The 15,547-nt window shown below is 48.0% G+C and overlaps 2 long non-coding RNA genes across 2 annotated transcripts in view; both read right to left on the bottom strand.

The window, feature by feature from the left end:
* The window catches only part of LOC135966763 (uncharacterized), a 91,250-nt gene that overhangs the window by 37,960 nt on the left and 37,743 nt on the right, over window positions 1-15,547 (bottom strand). The window lies entirely within an intron of this gene.
* On the bottom strand, window positions 12,897-14,952 carry LOC135966935 (uncharacterized). Its single transcript, XR_010580654.1, has 2 exons — window positions 14,792-14,952; window positions 12,897-14,572 (listed from the first exon to the last, which is right to left on the bottom strand). It is a non-coding gene; the product is annotated as an uncharacterized lncRNA (long non-coding RNA).

Here is a 15,547-nt window from a genome sequence, read left to right as displayed (position 1 = left end):
TAAAGGAACTCTGAAATGTCCAGTTATCATCTGCCAAATTGCTGACTTTATCATAGAGCGAGCATGGATATACTAAGCCCCTCGAACCTGTGAGTAGTCGAGGTGCTGACTAGGACTTATCTCCAGTAACCTGGCCCTGCCACACTGGGACCGGGGAAGTGGCCCCAACCCTAAGCCACCCAGCTCTCACTCAGGTGGATTCCGAAGGCAGACAGGGCCATTGAGAGCAAGTTCAGACTCAGGGAATAAAACTAGGGACCCCTCAAGCAAGTGTGGACTCCTGCTAGCCTTCACAGGAGATGTGGGTTCAGCCAGGCACTCCCTCCATCTGTACATGCCGGGGACCCCTGCAGGCAACATGCACCTGCTTCCCTGACAACCGCCTCCCTGCTCATGAACATCTGGGGCAAAGGTGGGCTCACAGCCAACACCTGCCCATCTCAGGAGCAGGGCCAACGACTGCTTCTGTGTTCTCGTCCTGAGACCTGTGGCCACCAGCCCTTGGCTGCTCCGTCAGACATTATACGGTACTACTTCACAGCAGGTCCCGTGACCCCACAAATCCAGGATGGATGAAGAGAAAGTGACTGCTGCTTAGCAATCACATAAATACTGTAGCTTTCACTTGGGCCTTGTTTGGTAACACCGTATGTGCCTAGGCTGTACGTGAGAATCTCCAAATGCCGTAGAAATTATCCTGAACTTTGTTTCCCAGTTCATTCATTCATCCCCCAAATATTTAATACCTACTGTGTGCCATGCAACGCACAGAGTACATAAAACAGAAATCCTACACAAAACAGAGAAAGCGCACAGAGAACACAGACATAATATCGCCAAACGTTTGCTGCATAAAAGATTTACAAAGTTATATTTTAACTTAAAACCTTTTAAAAGCTGGAAATAAAGGGATGCTTAATTCAATGACTCCAGTGATTTTCTTTAATCACCATATCTGGGTAAGCAATGGAAAACAAAACGGGACAGGCTAGGTACCTTCAGGACAGGAATGATTGCGCTGTCTCCTGCCACAGATTTCAGGCTTCAGAAGATGCTAAGATCTTTCTATCATCCTTAAAGCTGTATTTTTTCTCTGACAATCTTGCTTTCTGAAATAATGGCTCAGTCCCGAAAAGACTTACGGTTAATTTAAGACGTCTGAGGTTTTCTTTTGGAGAGTGGAGGGGGCAAATGACCTACCAGAAGATGTATGTAATAAGCTTAAGTTATTCCAGAGAAGTTCGTGCACACGTTACGACTTTCTCTGAGGCCAGTGAGCTGCGGGCATCCCTCCAGGAAACACTGAGGCTTCCTGTGCACTAACTCAGATCGCGTCAAAAATACCGAGTTGCAGTGAGGAAAGCAGAGATGATTCCTGGTGCAACATGTAAATGTGATAAGATTTTGAAGGTTTCACTAGCTATTTAAATAACAATGTTGATAGTACAAACTTTGATTTGTGGAAACATCCTTTCTAAAAGATCTTGCCCAACGTTTATTAAGTGGCAATGATTAAGAATATTCTTTATTTAGAAGTCAAATAAAGTAGAATGTATGCAATCCTATACTCACTGATATATTATGAGAAGTAGAACTTGTCAAGATCTCTGCTTTGCAACACCAATTCTTAATAAAAGAAACGTCTGTCTATGTAAGCACCTGCGTATTCAAGGATTTTTATTATAACATGTTTATGAAGAGACATGTGTTGGTACCATACATCCCAATGACCGAGGGAAGATGAGAATATCTTAGAGCGAATGGGGGGGAAGGGGGATTTCTTTCATTTAAAATGAAAAAAAAAAAAAAGGTCAATAATCAAAGTGCAAAACCACTTGAAGAACGTGATCCTATTACAAGGTAACTTGTAGAACAAAGCAGTCCAGAGAGGCAAAAGGACTGACAAAGAGAAACACGAGTGAGTGAAATTAAATTTAATTCAATACATAGGCACCGCGGTATCCTTTCACTCAGGAATATGCGTTACACACCAACTGCGGGCCAGGCAATGTCAGGTATGTGGCAATATCAGAACACAAAACATAAAACCTCTGTACCCTCGTGGCACTTCAATTCCCAGCCAGGTACGCTGGCTCACGCCTGTAATCCCAGCACTTTGGGAGGCGGAGGTGGGAGGACCACTTGAGGCCGGGAGATTAAGACCAGCCTGGGCAACAGAGTGAAACTCCATTTCTACAAAAAACAAAATTAATTAATTGGGTGTGACAGCATGCACCTGTAGTCTTAGCGACTCAGGAGGCTGAGGTGGGAGGATTGCTTGAGCCTGGGAGTTCGAGGTTGCACTGAGCTCTGATTGTACCACTATACTCCAGCCTGGGCGATGGAGACCCTGTCTCAGAAACTTTCAAATTCCCACATAATTTTTACAACACCAATATACCATGCAACCATCTCCCTGATAAGCTCAATTATTTACTGGTCAAGGCACAAAATGTGAAGATATTATGAGGCACACGCAGGAACTAAACCTGCATGAATTTTTATCTTTTGCTAAAATGAGATTTGAGTGAACTAAATAAAACCACCATGAGTGTTCAAAGGAAAGTAATTGTCAACTGAACTGACACAAAAATTAAAATTTATGAATTGCAGCCAAAATCATGATGGGAACTAAGCTTATAGCACGAAAGGCTCATATTTGAAAAAAGTAAGGTCTCAGGCCCATAATTTAGCTGCCATCTTCAACTCAAAACCAGTAAAAGTACATCACAATGAGCACAAATAAAAGAAACTGAAAACAGAAAGGAGAAAACTCTAGTCACACCAAAAGCCTACGTATAAAAATTCCCAAGGAATCTACAACAGTCAGTCCTAGATCTAATAACTGAGTTCAGCCAAGTCACAGCACACAATCAAATCTTACTCTATATACGGGCAAATTAGTATTTGGGACCTAAATTTAAAAACCACACACTCACAGTAGCTATATAAAAATCGCGTAGGTATAAATCTAACAAAGCACACAGAGGATGTGTATGAAGAAAACCACAAAACGCTAAAGAAAGAAAAGAGCTACATCACCTGAGCCACAAGTCCAAGGAGAATCGGCAACATGGTCAAGACGCCAATTCTCTCCACATTGACCAATAAACTTAACGTAATTCCAGCATAAATCCCGGCAGGACACTGACCTGCAGACGTAAAATTCCAACATAAATCCCGCCAGGACTTTCTGTAGATAAGGCAAGCTAAAAGTTACATGAAAGGGAAAGAAACAGAGGACAATAAACATTCCAATTTAAAAAATTGGCAAAGGTCAGACAGACACTTCAACGAAGTGGATGGACGTAAGCACTAGGAAACTAACAGAACTGCCCACAAAAGAGTGGCAGTGCTACTATACATAAATTTAAAAAACAAAATAAAACTGCAAGGGAGAAACAAATGGAACCAGGGGCTACAAAGATTATCTTATAGTTGGCAGAAAACCATGGAAGCGTTCCTTGCATCTTTCTCTGAGAGCGCCACCTGACCACCCAGGAGACATCGCTGGCAGACCCAGAACCGGTGGACACTAACCACAGCTTCCACGCTGAGAGGAAGGAGTCATTTGAAGAACATCCAGAAACATTCCTTCGGCTCTTACCATTCTGCTGTGCGAACTACCGAGTTAAGTTTGATGGCCTCTATACCAACACCGAGGTCCGCATTTATAATCCACTTTTTAAATCTTTCAGGACAGGACAATCCTCCTTTATCCCCTACCGTTTTCATCACGTTTCTATACATACCTGAAAAACTCTGCCACCTACATCAGATGTTTTGTCTAACCACGTTACTGTGACTTACCCTAAATTTACAACCGTTCATTTCAATTCCAAGTCCAAAGACTCATTTCCACAGTAATTATTTGACTCAGAAATTAAATTCCAGCTTCCTCATCACACTTAAAATCAACTGCTTTCAACTTCTGGGTTAGAAATACAACTGATCTAATTCTGTAAACACAGGATTTCATGGAAATACTCTCTCTTCATCTCACGACACGTGCGGGTGTCACTTGCAGTCTTCAATCCAACTCCCTGCCACCCAGAGCATGAAAGAGCAGCAAAGAATATTTATCCCCATCTCCTTGGGCCGGAGACCCACAGCATATCAATCACTGTCAAATCACTATTGTGCAAAAATCAGTTCCAACGCCCCATGGAGAATAAAGGCCATGCTGGAAGCTGAGGCCGGCCACCCGCTGATACCCTGGCTACCACGGAACTATTCCAGGCACGAACCACCTGCAAGTCCTGGGGGACAAAGCCAGCATGCAATGTTGCCATCAGACCTGTGAGTAGGATCCCTGGCATGGCCACATTAGCCTGGGAGAGTGAGGACGGGACTCGGAAGCTGCAGGGTGACCGTGTTGAGAAGTACCCACGGGCTCCGTGACCAAGTCACAAGTAAAAAGATGAGACGCTTCCTGTGTTCCCATGTTGTGTCACTTTATCACTAAAAATTTAGTGCCCCTTCCTTTTTCCTAAGAAAGCACAAGGCCTGAGTAACAAGTGACCATTAATCTGGTTCTTTTTAGCCTCAACAGAAGGCAACAGCTGCATAAACCAAATCACTAGAACATCACACTTTATGGCTACATCACAGTTTTTATTGCATGTCAAACCCCTCAGCTCCAAGCGGCACTGACCCCAAATTGGACTCAAAGAGAACAGGTGAGCTCTTCAATCTCCATTTCTCAACACTCAAAGCCTTTTCTGTATGAGCTCATGTGACTCTCAGTGCTAGGTTCGTTCGTTCATTCATTCATTTAGCAAAACTGCCGTGAACCCGCGGGATCCCCACCCTGCCCTCCGAGGGATACTGTCCTGCTGGGACCTGTGTCCACACCCACATAATTGCAGCCCAGCACCCTTCCCGGAACCGTGCACACCTCCCCAAAAGAAAACTGTACAGAGAACGGCAACACGTCCAGTCATGCTCGGAGGAGCAATTTCAATCGCTGATGTTTTAAGGCAACAGACTGATAACTGGCACCTCATCAATACAGAGTTACTAACTTTCCAGCAGTGTCTCTAGTCCCTCTACAAGGATATACAGATATATATGCAGGAGCTATCTTAGGAGTTAAAAAGACGCTGTTCAGGGAAACAGGAGAAAGCAAAACGTTTGAGGAACGGTGGGGGGAACGTCCACCTTCTACTGCCACAATTTGTGTTTCAGTGATCAAGCCAAGGTTCTCAACCTTTCCAATCTATTAACCCCCTGCCTGAGGCTCTGGGCTGAACCCCAGCTGCACTTCCTGGCAATAAACAACCTGCCCAACTGTGATTCCTGTGTGCACCTGGCACCAGTGGAGATGGAGCCACCTGCCCAGCTGTGCTTCCTGTGGGTGCCCCTGACGACACAGGAGATGGGGACCACCTGCCCAGCTATATTCCCTCTGGGTGCACCTGAGACTAGTAGGATCCTGCAGCATGTGCCTATACTGACAGCTGCTGCATCACCTCCTGCTGTAAAAGCCCCCTTTCAGAGGTAACAGGACAATGGGGCAGGTTTTTTTCCTGGAGAAGTAAAGAACCTGAGAAATCCAGAGATTTGAGAAATCCAGGGGATTAGCAACACAAGTGACAGAGAAAAGGAGGCTGTGACATCTACACGACATGACATTTGGCAACACGAGAGTGTACTGGTATTCCCAGAACCACCTCACACTGCATGGCATTGACATGTTTCCCATGCTTGTTACCTTCGGACGACACATTCAGGTAACCTTGACTTGCTAGGTTGCAGGTGGAGAGAGACTCCTGGAGACCACCAGGTGGAGCCAAGCCTCCATTATCTCCTGCTTGCAGCACTTCTGCATGAAGCTAACGCCTCCAAATATGCGTAAGATTTACGAACAGCAGACAAGCTCCATGACATCTTCTGAGAGGGAAGCTGTGCCATGTCAGGGGTTGAGACAGCAGCAGCAAAGGAGATCAGCATGAGTACTGGGGAGACGCAGCCAGGAAATCTCGGTGTGTGTAGCCCTGGGGTCTGAGGCCTCCAACTGTCCATGTGGCTCCCACAGCTCAAGTCCAGCGTGTGGTCATGACCCAGGGCAGGGCCACTCACAGAACACAGTTCATCTCAAATATGATGGGGGTGCTGAATGATCCACCAACATACCGGAAGAGAATCGCCAGAACTCACGTGCAGAAGGCATGGATCAGACCACTCCCAGCAATACACACGCCCTCACCACCCTGCAGCTGCCTCCTCCCGCCCCCACACACAGCAGCCTCCTGGGACAACATCCTACTTGCCGGCCACAGCCTGGAGCCCCCAAAGCATGGAGGGGTTGAGCGAGCCACACAACATTCCCCCTTCACACCTGGGAAGTCAGCCCCTCACTGAAGTGGGTCCTGTACCCGCCAGCTGTGCATGATCAGAGGTGTGAGGTCATGGACCTGGTCACCCGCTGTGCACGATCAGAGGTGTGTAAGGTTCCAGACCTGGTCACCCGCTATGCACAATCAGAGGTGTGAGGTGATGGACCTGGCCACCCACTGTGTACGAATAGAGGTGTGTGTGATTAGCGACCTGGTCACCAGCTCTACACAATCAGAGCCATGCGAGGTTACAGACCTGGTCACCAGCTACACCCAATCAGAAGCTTTTGAGGTTAGGGACCTGTTCACCTGCTGTGCACAGAAGTGTGAGGTTATAGACCTGGTCATCTGCTGTGCATGATCAGAGGTGTGCGAGGTTAGGGACCTTGTCACCTGCTGTGTCCAATCAGAGCCAGGCAAGGTTACAGACCTAGTCACCAGCGGCGCCCAATCAGAAGTTTTCGAGGTTCCGAACCTGGTCACCCACTGTGCGGGAACAGAGGTGTGCGAAGTTAGGGTCCATGTGCGTGGTGATGGACCTGGTCACCAGCCAAGACACTTGACATTTCCAGGGTCATCCCGGCTTCCTTCAAAACTTGAAAAGTCTTTAGATATTTCCCAAAAGCTCATCCATCTTTGAAAATGATATGCGTGTGCACAGGTGATACCGTTGACTGAAGATTGAAGGTTAGAGCATTCCAACCCTCTGCCCATGTCCCATTCCATCTGCGAAAACTTGAGCATAAACATCCCCCTCTCTGAAGCTCCCTGAACCCCGTGGCAGGCCTGGGACTCAGGTCCAGTGTCCTGTCAGTTACACTGAACAAAATGTAATTCAACACTGGCCATGTGCCCTATGCTTTAAACGTCTAAAAACCACATAGAAACCTCCCAAAGAACTACAATCTATGAAAGCTTTCATGGCTAGTATTTTAGGAAGACGGACCAGTCTTGATCTAAATCAAAGCCGACACTGCCCAAATTAACTCTGACCCCAGCTTCGTGCAAAGACAGCCATCGCCTGGCCGTCGGTGTGACCAGCAGCCTGGGCACAGACAGGACCAGCTCCGGTCCATCCCTGCACCTTAAGTGGGCTTCTGAGCTGCTGTCCATGACCAGTGATGGTGACACCCAGAGCAGCTTTCCAGGAAAGCAGTAAACCTTTCAGGTCCTCACCTCACGAGGATGGCCATGTATAAATCAACCGCCTTTGTTACTGCCCTGCCATTCCCAAAGAGGGAGTGGGTTAAACTTCTTCCTCCTCCACATGCCCAACAAAAGGCACACCTGCCCCAGCACGAGGCTCATCTACTTACTCCCGAGAAACTCACACAACCCACAGAGGCCGTGCACAATCAGAGGCCGCGCACAATCAGAGGCCACAATCAGAGACTGAGTACAATCGGAGATCACACACAATCAGAGGCTGCACAGAGACCACACACAATCAGAGACCACACACAGAGGCCACGCAGAGGCCAGAGGCCACAATCAGAGACCACACAAAATCAGAGGCTGCACAGACAACACAATCAGAGGCTGTGCATAATCAGAGGCCACGCACAATCTCTGCAACCTCATCAGAAACTGTTTCTGACCATTCACCTGAGGCCACCAAGTTTAAATGAGAGGCCCAGGTTTTAAAAGACACAAGGAGTTCTCTGAAGGCAGACTCCGTGCATTCCACTATCAGCACCATTTGTGCCTGTCACTGTCAGGAGGAACCACAACCACGTCTCGGTGCCCTTGAAGTGCAGGGCGCTGCGTTTCTCCCCCTTTCCAAGCCCGCGGCAGCTCCTGGCGACCCAGGGCCTCTGCTCAGCCAGGCGCCCCCAAGGCCTTCCTCCCTCACCTCACAGGGGAGCTGCTGCAGCCGGGCTTTCTGGCTCATCACTCCAATTCAATCACTTACACCCTCATTCCAGGCTGAAGGTCTCTTCTGAAAATATCCAAATCTTACCCACGTCAGGCTCCATCTTTTCCCTAGAGCTGCTCCCCCTCTGCAGAGCAGCAACTCTGGTGCCCGTGCAGCCGGGGCCTGGGGGCAGATCCGTGGGTTCAGAGTGCCCAGCCCCTCAGCCCCTCTGTGAGTCCCCTTACTCCCTGCTCCCTGGCATTAATGCCCTCCATCCTCAATTTCCTGATAGGCAAAAGGGGGTTAATTTTGCCTACCGAATTGGATCACTTAACACCACGTCCGGCCCAGAACACCCTTTGATCAATGACAGGTATTGCTGCGCTGTTACCACTGTGCAGCTTCCGGTTTTCCTGTGAGCCCTTTAGGCTCTTTGCCGTAAAGACCACTCAATGGTCCTGTCCAAGCCTGTCTGTGGCAGATGGACAGGCGAGTGGCCGATGCACACCTGTGATGCTGAATGATCGTTCAAAGCTGGCCCCGCGTATTTTGGTCAACATAAGGAAAACGCCACCCGTGCTTGTTTGCTGTCGCCCTGCGGTATCCAGTAGGAGACGCTTAAAGGCAACTGCGCCACATCTACCTTCTTGGAAGGAGACGGCAAGACCAGATTGGCTGGAGCTGGGAAGTTGTGCGCTACAGATCAGGGCTGCGTGACCCAGGGAAGGCATCACTCGAAATACCTGCTGGAGGGCGGCCAATCCGACCCGACCGTCCACCTCCAGGGTCAGCCACGGGGCTCCTCTTGATGTGTCATCCTGATCACCCCTCACAGAGCAAATGAGCCTTTGACTTCAGCCTGTCCTAGGTACAATACCGACTCCCACCTCCCACGTCCTGAACCAGCCTGTCCCGGGGATTGCTGTGGACATAGAGGAGCAGGCCCAAGACATCTAGTGGCATTTCCTGGCAAGGACACTCACGATGCTTGACCATAAAACTCAGGGTCAGCTGGTTTTTCGGACAGACTGGAATTTACTTGTGGCACGCATGGCTTCTGATTGACCCAGGGATGGGCAAGGAGGCTGACAGAAAACCCATTGTGACTGCGCCAGGCATTCCTGCACACAACGACATCTTCAGACTCGGGCGGCGTCCTAGTCTTACAATCAAATCGAAGCCCACAGAAACTAGGGAGCTTGTCCAAGACCTGCAAAAAGTATGTGGACAGCTGGCATTCAACTAAGTCCTTCCCTGGATCCATCCATGCTGCTCCCGGCCCCTACTCCCACCATCCCGCCATGGCCCTCGATAGACACAGCAGGTCTGAACATCCGGCACCCCAAAAGCAGAGTAGGGAGCAGAGTCGGCTTCCGCAGGGGGAACTCACATGCAGCCCACTCCCCTTCTTGCCGAATTCCTGGGGACTCTATGCGCTAAGGTCTGCAGATGTGGCCTCACTCTGCGCCAGGAGATCCAGGTGGCAGGCAGCGTTTTGGAGAGTGCACCTCTAGACAGGAGAGAGGCATCTGACAGGGCTCGTCGGCTGATCCATGAGACACAAGACACCTGAGAGAAGGGCCGACAAACCCCACAAAGTCGCTGCCCACGCTTCGGACAGGTCTTGCTGCAGACTGTGGTTCTCGTCAGGCGCGAGGAAGTTTCCCAGGGCAGGAGCTCTCGTTGCACAGCAAAAGCGGCACAGGCGATGCAGCAGGGCGTACTTCAGCCCAGGGCTCAGGAACCACGGGGTGCAGCGCGGCCTGCAGCAAACCAGACACATCAGAAGCGAAACTCCCACCTTTTACATTCAGTGACATTGAATGGAGCGAGTTATCTGTAGCAATGATCCTCCTGGGGGACCCGTACAGCATGCATGACCACCAACACTGACCACGAGTACTTCCTAGATCCTGGGGGCTACCCCACTTTACATGCACGGTTCCATTCACAAATCTATGTGGGGCAGTTTTTAGCCCCAGCTTAGAGATGAGAAAAACGCTGCTGGAAAAGTTAAGGGAGAAAATCAGACTTCAGCACACCTGCCATCTCAAAGCCCCCTACTACTGTATGTCCTACGGTCTCAAGGTTGGGTGTGCGGCATTTTAAGTGACTAATCATAGGTGGTTTTCTTCTCTCCTACACTTGTTTAGCCTGTACGCACAGGTACATGCTCTGCAGCAGGTGCACTGCTGTATGTGGACCAGCAACGCTCTTTTCTGCTTCGGGTTCTCGTCACTGCCTTCCGGAAAGCTCTCGCCTGCTTTACAGCCATGCCAGGTAGCCCTGGTCAGCTGCACAGTCAAATTCCTGCAGTGTCAGAGCTAAGTGCTGGCTGAGACTTTAACAGCGAAGACAGCGGAGTAATGGGGATAAACTGAACAAAACTGTATTGTAACGCAGATGTAGGTCTAGAAGCAAAAGAAGCTGACACCCCTAAGAGATCAGGCGACTGCATCTCACTATGATGTTAATAGCAGCTTGCTGTTTCCAGTGCCTCCCTGTGCCAGGGTTTCCAGTCAGCGTTTGTGTTTAACTGCTCCTGGGCTACCTGATCAAACCTCTGCAGAGATCAGGGATATCTAGATTGACCCGGTATTTGACCATAGCAAAGTCATTAGCCTTCGAGATGCATTTGAAACATCAACTTGCGTTCTTCAAGAGGTTTAAGACACACATAAGTCTTTCTTGCCATGCTCAACACACACAGCCGGCTGTTTCTGAAGTCAGTGTTTCTGGAACAAAAGCCTTGGCCTGCCCCAGTGAACATTCACAATGAGCACACTGTCGCAAGGCTGCTTGGCCAACCAGCAGGGGGCAGGAGAGAGCCACAGGGGCCGCGTGGGGTCTCTGCAAACCCCTCTCACTCCCTCAATCGAGGGCGGTGCCTCCTGCCAATCCAGCGGCTTCCTCCAAGGGGAAGAGGCCTCTTCAGCTGCTACTGCACTGATTTCAGAGGGCTCAGCCAATGGGGCAACAGATTCAACAGAGTTCCATGTTGTTAAAGGAAAACTTGTGTTACCAGGCAACCTTAGGGTCAGATTCAACGAAATATAACCAACAACATTGCTTCCAAAACAACATGCTACTAGTGTCTTATCCTTCAATGCTGCTTAAACACGGAAAAGTATGAGGAAAAAAGAACATGGCACTTACTTCTTAAAAAATAACCCCTCTTCCAGGTTCATTTTACCCATATCATAAAGACTTAGAACTGTGGATTGCCTACAGGAACGCGGAGTGAGGGTGGATCCCCACGCTGACCCAGCCTCACCCCAGGTCAGTCATCCCCCCACCATGGGGTTCACACCTCTCCAGGCCCTGTCACCTCATGAAGGAAAGGTAGCGTCTCTGAGCTCTCTTCGCAGGAAGCACCCAAACACGAGCTAGAGACACAGACACACCCACAACTGCTTTGAAATCCTGAACATATTTAAGAACTTCATTATAAGTTTTTTAAAACGGTAAGAACAAAGTGAGCCTGGTTTTAACGTCTCAGCCACAATAACACCGTGTACACCTGTCTTTTACTGCTTGTTCCTTCTCCGGCAGCTGCTGCCTGGCTGGCCGACTGCAGAAGAACAGCCTCTGGTACTCCCAGGAAACCCTCCGTAAAAGCGTGACCACCACGATCACGTCTCAGGACGCCGCACACGTTAGGGTCGCCCACAGACCGCCATTCCCACTGCCTAGAAGGCACTGAACGGGCCTCCTGCTCTTTGTCAATGTCAACCTTCCTAAGCTATGTTGTGTTGAAAATTTTTAACCGCAGTCCACACATACTTCTTTGTTTGTGTCTTGCTTTTATCGTAGAGGAATATTTTTATGGAAAATTAAGCTTGCAAAGTTGAAGGGTTTTCTGAAAGTCGACTCCTGGAAGGAAAAAAAAAATGGGCCAGATGTGGTGCTCACGCCTGTAATCCCAGCAGTTTTGTAGGTTGAGGCCAGGAGATTGCTTGAGCCCAGGAGCTCGAGACCAGCCTGGAAAACATGGCAAAACCTTGTCTCTACTAAAAATATCCAAAAAAAAAAAAAAAAAAATAGCTGGGCGTGGTGACATGTGTCTAGTCCCAGCTACTCAGGAAGCTGAGGTGGGAGGATCACCTGAGCCCAGGAGGTGAAGGCTGCAGTCAGCCAAGATTTCCATCACTGCACTGCAGCTTGGGCGACAGAGTAAGACACCGTCTCAAAAAAACAAAAAGCAAGAACAACTGTATAAATCATTATAGAAGGGAGCTGGCCGGGCGAGGTGGCTCACGCCTGTAATCCCAACACTTTGGGAGGTCGAGGTGGGCAGATCACCTCAGGTCAGGAGTTTGAGACCAGCCTGGCCAATATGGGAAAACCCCATCTCTAATAAAAATACAAAAATTAGCGGGGCATGGTGGTGGGTGCCTGTAATCCCAGCTACTGGGGAGGCTGAGGCAGGAGAATCACTTCAACCCAGGAGGCGGAACTTGCAGTGGGCCGAGATTGCGCCACTGCACTCCAGCATGGGCAACAAGAGCGAGAGTCCACTTCAAGAAATAAAAATAAAAATGAAGGGAGCTAATGTTTTTCATTTAAGGGAAGGGAAAAGAACATTCAGTATTTATACCTCTCACGCACACATCTGCAGTGGTGTCCTAAAGTATTCAATATACACACTCCTACAAATATAGCTCAAAACTACTCACCAAGTTACATGCTAAAAGCACATGCATTGTAAGAATGCTACATTATATTTTTTAAGCATCTGTATCCAATATTTTAGCATACTGGCAGTTTTCCCTTCAGGTGCTGTATGCCTAAATTATTACATGTTTAGTCATTCATTTTAGAATTTATGACTTGCTTTAGGTGAAAAATATGTTTAAACATAAGCTACTAAATTAATGACTTAGGGGAAAAGTTACTAAGTTAACTTGGAAGTTAAACTTTGCAAACTGAATTTGTTGGACCTCATGCAAGCTAGATGATCAGTTTTTTAAATTGTTTGTTGTGTGTTTCCCTCGAGGATGGAAATCTCTTTACTCTCATCCACTGTGCACACTGCAGCCCCGCCTCTCGTCCACCGCGCCACACTGCAGCCTGCAATTCACCCTGTACCACGCTTTCCACACCTTACCTGAAAGTCACTAAGTATAACCAAGAAGGAAATGAAAAGCAGATAAATGACCTCCACCCCCACATTTAGCATGCAAATGTTAAAAGTTCATCAAAGTAAAACCAAAAACCCACGTTAGCTCACGATTGTAACTGGGAGAGTTATGTACATGGCAATTTGAAAAGTCTAGTTAAATAAAAACCTAATTGAGACTCTCAATAAATACAGTTTATACAAAAAGACATCTGCAAACATTGACAGTGAGGAGAGGGCTTCACTCTGCATCCAGCCTGTCCTGGAAGCCACGGCCAAAAGCAGAGAAAAACAAGTGTTGAAATGTGTACAGTCTCAGCAATGTACAGATTCGATGTAGGATGCTCAGAAACCTTGAATTTTCAATCAGAAAACAACAATATGAACAAGTTTCCCAGCAGTGCCCACCTTCTGCCTATGGCACGTGTAACAGGAACACTGGCCACCACCGGGGGGACAGAGGCTTCCTGGTCACATTCGCTCTGGCAGCCGCACAGCTGGCCCCACCACAAACACCTGGCTAATACTGAAGAACCACTCGCTCCCTGGGTTTTGCTCACTCTAGCCGGGAGAGCATATTTACAGAGTACTTTATCAACTGAGTCCTCGTTCAATGCGTCAAGCTTGTAGAAGGCAGGGCAACCCCATTCCTGGCCCAATTAAGTGAACTGAGCAGAGCAACTGCCCCCAGTTGGACGGCACTCAGTCACGACAGCAGGAGCCACTGTTCACAGGGCGCTGGCTTCGTGCCGGGAACAGTTTCAAGCGTCTTTTCTCTGTCCGAGGAATATGCACTGCAACCCTGTGGGGCCGTTTGCAACGTCCACCAGAGTTCTGAGGCAGCCAAGTCCAGGCTGTCTGTGGGCCTCGCCACGTGGCCGTCCACATCCCCTGCAGACCAGACCTCACTACAGGGACTGCGGGTTCCAGGGCTGCCTTGAGGCACATGCTCCCTTCGCCACCTCCTCCTGGCCCCTGACATCAACCCTCACCACTGCTGCCAACACTTGATTTTCTCATGGCTCCTGAGGGGCCTGTTCTGCTCTTCTCTGCTCCCTGCGTATGGCTTGGAGGGTGCCCACATCAACGCCGCCAACGCTCACGTAATCACCAACCCTTCCACGGGGCTTGATGCCTAGGAGTCTCAATATCAGAAAGTCAGATTCCTGTGCTTGTTGGAGAATTGCTTCCCATTGTAGAAATGAAGGAGATAAAATTCTAGGTGCCTGCAATAACATCATTTCCACAACGAAGCCACTTCTGTAGCACAAAACAAACAAAAAAAAAGCTTTTTTAAAAACTTCTTTTATATAAGCTAAATACAATTTAATTTTTACATCCACGTTCTCATCAGCTCCCACCTGGTGAGCAGGCAAATAGTAATTTTCAAAGAAACAAATTGTTCCATAAATTTAACACTTAGCATTTTCACTATTAAGCAAGAATTATCCCCAAAATACACGAAGATCTTGTTCTCACCTTCAAAAATTGATTGTCACACAGTGAAATAGCACTTAATGCAAAGGAATTTTCTTTTCAGGTTTCTGTTCTGGAAAAGAAAAAAAAAAGATTTCTGGCAAAGAGATAAACACTAATTATGTCATAATCCAAAATGTCTCCGGGAAAAATAATGTCATCCAATTAGTTCTTTGAAGTGTTACAAATACAGCTGAGTTTTAATAGTAATTTGTCCATAATTATCAAAAGAATCTTTTAAAATCTTAATACTGAAAGAATAACCATAAACGGATATAAAACACAAAGCAGAAGGGTTAACATTTGGGGTAGATTTTGGCCCATATTTTTAACATATGCATAGTTATTTACCTAGCTGAAGCTTATCCCTCTCCTCCTAGGCTCTTCAAGACTGATTTTCAAATATAGACTGGCTTTTGGTACATGAAGGCAGCTTTAAAAGACGTCAGGATCAGGCCGGGCACAGTGGCTCAAGCCTGTAATCCCAGCATTTTAGGAGGCCAAGGTGGGCCGATCACTTGAGGCAAGGAGTTTGAGACCACCCTGGACAATATGGCAAAACCCAGCCTGTATTAAACATTTTTGTAATTAGCCAAGCGTGGTGACTCACACCTATAATCCCAGCTACTTGGGAGGCTGAGGCAGGGAGAACTGCTTGAACTCAGGAGGCAGAGGTTGCAAGTGAGCCAAGATCGCACCACTGCACTCCAGCTTGGGCAACAAAGTGAGATGGTCTCAAACAAGAACTTAGCCCTCAGG

Source organism: Macaca fascicularis, chromosome 13 (genome assembly GCF_037993035.2).
Source record: "Macaca fascicularis isolate 582-1 chromosome 13, T2T-MFA8v1.1".
NCBI lineage: Eukaryota > Metazoa > Chordata > Mammalia > Primates > Cercopithecidae > Macaca > Macaca fascicularis.
This window is presented reverse-complemented; position numbering and strand designations above follow the sequence as displayed.